At 45.6% G+C, this 6,146-nt stretch overlaps 1 long non-coding RNA gene across 1 annotated transcript; it reads right to left on the bottom strand.

Annotated features, from left to right (window-relative positions):
• Positions 1–825: 825 nt before the first annotated feature.
• On the bottom strand, positions 826–5,864 carry LOC107970579 (uncharacterized). The gene is made up of 3 exons (XR_001713199.4): positions 5,497–5,864; positions 4,296–4,513; positions 826–1,959 (listed from the first exon to the last, which is right to left on the bottom strand). It is a non-coding gene; the product is annotated as an uncharacterized LOC107970579 (long non-coding RNA).
• Between the last annotated feature and the right edge of the window lie 282 nt (positions 5,865–6,146).

Below are 6,146 nucleotides of genomic sequence, written 5' to 3'. Positions count from 1 at the left end.
CAAAGGCCACTAAAATAGACTCACAAAAGATCTCACAAGGGACAAGATGAATAGGCCCTCTCTGGAAGAACCAGGCCACTCTGGGAAAGTTTGGGGCTCTGAGCCTTGCTCAGTGCTTCAGCGTCGTTTCTGTGAGTGTCTTCTTGGTGAAGCTCAAGCTGCCTTTCGCATTTGCCCTGCTCTGAATTCCACCCCCTGCCACCACATGCATGGAGGCAAAGGTAATGAAGGGAAATGTGATTTGTGTCTGGGATGGATCTCCTCCTGATTCATCCCAGTGTGGTTTTCTCACGGTGGACAGAGTTGGCTTGCCTGCACATCCCCTCTAACTCAGGAAGCCCTTGGCTAGTGCCAGGGCTCAGAGGAGTTTGGGGGAGCCCGTAGATTCTGATCTTGCAGCAGTTCTAGCTCTGGGGCCACCGGGTTCTTGACTCCACTCTCCGGTTCTAACTTGAATCCCTGCCCCAGCCTCCCGCTCTCAGCACAGAGCACCTTCTCCATGTCATTCCCCTGCTTCAAAGCCTTCCTGGTCAGTGTCTTCGATTCCGAACAACTTTTGCATACATGTCAAAACGACCCATGTGTTGCACACTGATCAGAAAATATCAGCGATGGCTCCTATCCCCGCAACAGGAAATGTTACACTGAGCACTACACTCAGATCTGCCAAATGTAGAAACTTGAATATCAAACAGGCATAGAAGCAGTCATACAATCTGCTCCTGTAACCTCAGTGAGGTCCTGTTCTCTGTCCTTTGTGGCTCCCTGCAAGCATCCTGCATGAAAGATCCACTCTAAAGCAGATGCTATAGGAGTTCTGTCAGCAAGCTGTCTACGGGGGCCGCTGAGTCCTCTTTGAAGGATGGGGTCGGGTGGGGCGGAGGACCAAGCAGAGTTCTCCACTGACAGCTGCACTCCAGGGGTGGGCAACTGAGCATGCTGTGTCTTTACACCTCACTGTGCAATGGGGCAAGCACTTATACAACCCACATGTCCTGAATCCCACTATATCACCAATGAAAAATTGACATTGGAACTACTTGCTAGAGCCTCCTGTGAGTGTTAATTCTTGAATGCTTGCTAACTGATCCTAAGCTGTGAAGCTAACTTCACACATAAACATGTCACAGGGTTCACAGTGGTCTATTCTGAAATATATGGCAAGCAATGCCATGCAATGATCTGGCCCTAGCCAACTTCTTCCAATTTATCTCCAGTTACTCCTTACATGTGCACCACCAAACTCAAGTGAAACTGTCCATGGTAGCCTCCAAAGAATCCAGAACTACTGAGGAGGAGAAGGCACTAACACACACAGAAAGTTTAATAATAAAACAAATACAAGTGAATCATACAAATAGGGGTCAGATGATGGTGGAAGAGGTATCACTGCCCCATACAAGTAACTTGAGTCTATCCTAGTTGTCAGGGATCATCCTTTCCTTTCTATTAAAAAAAAAATTTAAATCACCCCGCCCACATCTCCCACAGGACTGTGGGACCTTCCGTGCCTTCCCAGGACTTCCTGGTAATACCAAGTGACCCCCTCCCAACTCTCACTCCGAATTCCTGCTCTTATCACAACTCTCATCATCTGGAACTTCTCTCTCTCCCTCTCTCTCTCTCTGTCTTTCTCCCTCTCGTTTGCTTGCTCGCTTTTTCTTTCTTCTTCCTCCAGGGTGGACACAGCCTCTTCCCCTCTGTTCTCTAAGTACAACAAGCAGTGTGCTATTGGGCCCAAAGTCTGTCACTGACAGTTTAGGACTACGAAGATCTGAGACTGAACGATGGATTCAGTATTCCTGTGGTTCACAGGTTATGTCCGCTGCCAGGGACTCACACACTGGCCTCCTCTGTGTGGTGCCAGCCGGCCACCATATTGCTGGGACTCCTTATCTCCACAGGGAGGCTGCTGCACTTCCACCTCACCAGGTCCCAGGACCAGACCTTTGGTCTCTCCTGCTACCACAGAGAAAACAGAACGTTATGCAAACAACTGTCTGTCTCAACCTCTCCTATACAAGGCCCAGGTTAACCTTTGAATAACCAAAAAGCCATTAAGGGCTGGGCACAGTGCCTCTTGCCTGTAATCCCAGCACTTTGGGAATACGAGGCAGGAGGATTGCTTGAGCCCAGGAGTTTGAGACCAGCCAGGGCAACATAGTGAGACTTCATCTCTACTAGAAATAAAAAAAAGTTAGCTGGGCATGGTGACATGTGTCAGTAGTCCCAGCTGCGCAAGAGACTGGGGTGGGAGGATCGCTTAAGACCAGGAGTTTGAGGCTTCAGTGAGCAATGATAGTACCACTGCACTCCAGCCTGGTTGACAGAGTGAGACACTGTCTCAAAAAAAAAAAAAAAAAATGCCATTAAGATGTTTCACGAACCCAAGAAATCTTTCCTCCCTAAAAGGAACTTTGCAACTCTCCCGGACCAGAATTTCTTCATTTCTCAAAGTGGGTCTGGGGCACTGCATATTCCTAAAAGTGTGCTAGCTAATCATAATTTTAAAATTATTTTGTTTTCATTGCAATATTCTAAAAATTCAAAATAAACTTATCCTGATCATCTGGGTGATCTAGGACACTTTAGTAGCCATGTTGATGTTTCTACTTATGACCAGGTTGGCACAAGTGCCTGCCTAAAGCCCTTAACTAATAATGCAGGGTGGCCTCCCTTGATCCGAAAACCCCTGAAGGTCTGAAAGACTCGTCGCAGGATCTGAAATAATTCATTTTCTTTTCTTTTTTTTTCTTTTACTTTTTTTATTTTTTTGAGACAGAATTTCACTCTGTCGCCCAGGCTGGAATGCAGTGGCGCAATGTCGGCTCACTGCAACCCCTGCTTCCTGGGTTCAAGCGATTCTCCTGCCTCAGCCTCCCGAGTAGCTGGGATTACAGGCGTGTGCCACCACAACTGGCTAATTTTTTGTATTTTTAGTAGAAACGGGGTTTCACTGTGTTAGCCAGGATGGTCTCCATCTCCTGACCTCGTGATCCGCCCACCTTGGCCTCCCAAAGTGCTGGGATTACAGGCGTGGGCCACCGCGCTGGGCCAGAATTCATTTTCTTTACAAGAACTGTACAGAACTTTCAGCAGAGCATTCACTAGAGTGAATATATATAGAAAGTGACTAAATATATATGCTGTATATATATATATTTTATATATATGCTGTATATATATATATTTTATATATATGCTGTATATATATATATTTTATATATATATACACACACACACATAGTGTAGATACTATAGTGATTATATTCCCAGATCCTAAAATGTGTGTGTGGATATATGTACACACACTGTATACTTGCTACAGTGAATATATATAGTGACTATATGACTGACACACACACACACACAGACTATAGCTTTTTTTTTTTTTTTTTTTGAGACGGTCTCGCTCTGTCACCGAGGCTAGAGTGCAGTGGCATAATCTAGGCTCACTGCAACCTCCGCCTCCTGGATTCAAGCAATTCTCTGCCTCAGCCTTCTCGTAGCTGGGATTACAGGCACCCACCACCACGCCCAGCTAATTTTTGTATTTTTTTTTTTCAGTAGAGACAGAGTTTCACGATCTTGGCCAGGCTGGTCTTGAACTCCTGACCTCATGATCCACTCGCCTCGGCCTCCCAAAATGCTGGGATTACAGGCGTGAGCCACTGTACCCAGCCAAATATAGCTATTATAGTGAGTATATTCCCAGATTCAGAAGCCGGGCTCTATGATGTGTTTGTGTATGCTTATGGATATATAATATATCCAATATAGCACATATATTGTCACCATATATAAGTGGGCACCTTCAGGATGCAGGAATAGCCGCCTGCCAGATTCACTTTCCTCCCTCTACACCATTGCTATTGCCTTTCTCCCAAGTTATCCCTCTCCATTCCCATCTATCTGCTTATCTACAACTCAACTCATCTTCCACAAGCCACCTCAGCAAGATTTTCCAGTGTGAAATCTCCCCCTCAGGCTGGGGTGGCCTCTTCATCTTCTGATCATAGGTTACTGTCATTCCCCAAGGCAAGGAAAGGCAATTATACTGCATGGAACACACCTGGGAAGAGAGAGCAAGCTCAGCTCTGGATGCCTTAAATTGCCCCAAATACTTTGGCCTCATTTTTTCCTAGAACTTATTTTTCTGTATTACTTGTGTGTCATTTGGCTTATGCATTCATTAAAGAAACCTTGGATTCCTCTTGCATTTCACAAAAAGCCCATAAAAGGCATGTATTTGACTCTTTCTGAGCCGATTTTTTTTAAATTCCATTTCTACTTACACACTGGGTATTTTCTCACACCCCCAAAGTGCTGATGCTTATGCTCGTTTGTAAAGGATGAGTGGAAGTTTGATAGGTGGACAGCAGGCAGAAAGGGTTGGCACTCCAGGCGAAAGGAACCATATGTGGAGAGGCACAGAGGTGTGGAACAGCGCATCTTTATTAGCTCCACGTGACTGGGCAAGAGGCAGCAAGCTGGACGGTCTGAAGAAACGAAGCTGGCGAGGAAAGCAGGGTGTAAATTACAAAAGGCATGTTCCCATGCAAAGGAGCAACTTTTGTTATTGATGATGGGACCATTGGAAATATCTAAGCAAGGTAGTGACATGTTCATTATTTCCTTGGTGTTAGTAAGAAAGAGGGCTTGGAAGTGCACAAGAGTTATGGCATGGGGACATGGTCCAGAGACTCCCGTATTTCAATTTTTGTATCACCCCAGAATGCATGCTCTATTCCACCTTGGACTGGAGCTAGCTGGTTTAACACCTGTGTTGGGGGCTGCCTTTCACCTGGGTTTCTGGCTCATGTCCTCAGGGACAAGGATCATTCCTCAGGCTTTTATGGATCTCCTCCCCTGCACCAGCTCAGCGCATCTCTATGTCCCATTTTTTGGTTGGTTGGTTGGTTTTGTTTTTAATGAATCACTCAGTCTGCTGAAAGTAGCTTTGATGACAGGTTTGGATGATTATATTAGATTTCTATTCTCACTCTGGTTATTTGTATCCAAACAGAGCCAAAGGTTAAAATCCCAGTACTACTATGGGTCTCTTAAGAGAGACCTTGGAAAATCATTGATTTGTCTAGACCATCATTTCCTCCCTAAAAGATGAGATGGTGTCCCCACCCCTTCAACGCCATTATGGAATCAGATAGACGGAGTACTGATTAGAAGGACATTACAGTCCAGTGTTGGAAATGGACCATTGATTTCTCACCCAAGAGATACTTTCTCTTCCCCTACTGCCACCCCAATTCCCCCAGGAAAATGTCAGTCTTTCCCCCAGAGCACTGCCTCTCTCCACCCCATCCCAAGCTTCATCATCTCCTTGACAGCCTAAAAAGACAGGTCAGAGGCTGCCATTTATCACCCAGGAATGTATGTCTGTGGTGTATCATATAGGGCCTTCTCCCCTCCCCGCTCACCTTCCTCCAACCCCAGTGCCCTGTATCATCCACCTGGGTCAGCAGCATCTTCGAATACCTGCTGTGTGATGTCAGTTCTTGCAAATTGACATGAAGTGAGGCTGCAAGTCTTCTTTTCTGGGGTGTTGCCCATCACAGTTCTCTTCTTACTGTGGGGACCCAGCCCAGGGGCTGACCTGGACTTTCAGAGACCCTCCAGGGACAAATGCTGAGGGAGAGAGCACAGCACCACCTACAGGATCAGCTCTGGTCCAGCTGCATGTCCACATGAAACCATAATTTGCACCCACTGCCCATGACCCCTGGATAAAATGGGGCTGGGGGGCGGGACATTGTATATTCCCACCACACCACTCCCAGCACCCAGCACACTGCCTGCTACCCAAACACTGCTCAATTAATGTTTCTTAAACAAATAACTGCTGAACTATTTTTGACCTTGCCAATTTTTTGTGTTGTAATCACCCATTAGACTTGGCTTTGAAAAAAAATGAGTAATTAATAACAAATGTACTCCATGTAAGCAAAGGTACCAAACATGAGTTTCCATTTAAAAAGCTTACTTTCCATAACCACATTAGCATTTTATTAGCAAAAGAGTGTTTCAGTTAAAACTGGAATAACATTGAGATCATTTGTCGTCCAAGGATTTCTCAATTCCAGCTATCAGGCCTCCTCTGTAAACCTCGGAATTGCTATTTAAGCCTA

This window comes from Pan troglodytes, chromosome 1, assembly GCF_028858775.2.
Source record: "Pan troglodytes isolate AG18354 chromosome 1, NHGRI_mPanTro3-v2.0_pri, whole genome shotgun sequence".
NCBI classification, from domain to species: domain Eukaryota; kingdom Metazoa; phylum Chordata; class Mammalia; order Primates; family Hominidae; genus Pan; species Pan troglodytes.
This window is presented reverse-complemented; position numbering and strand designations above follow the sequence as displayed.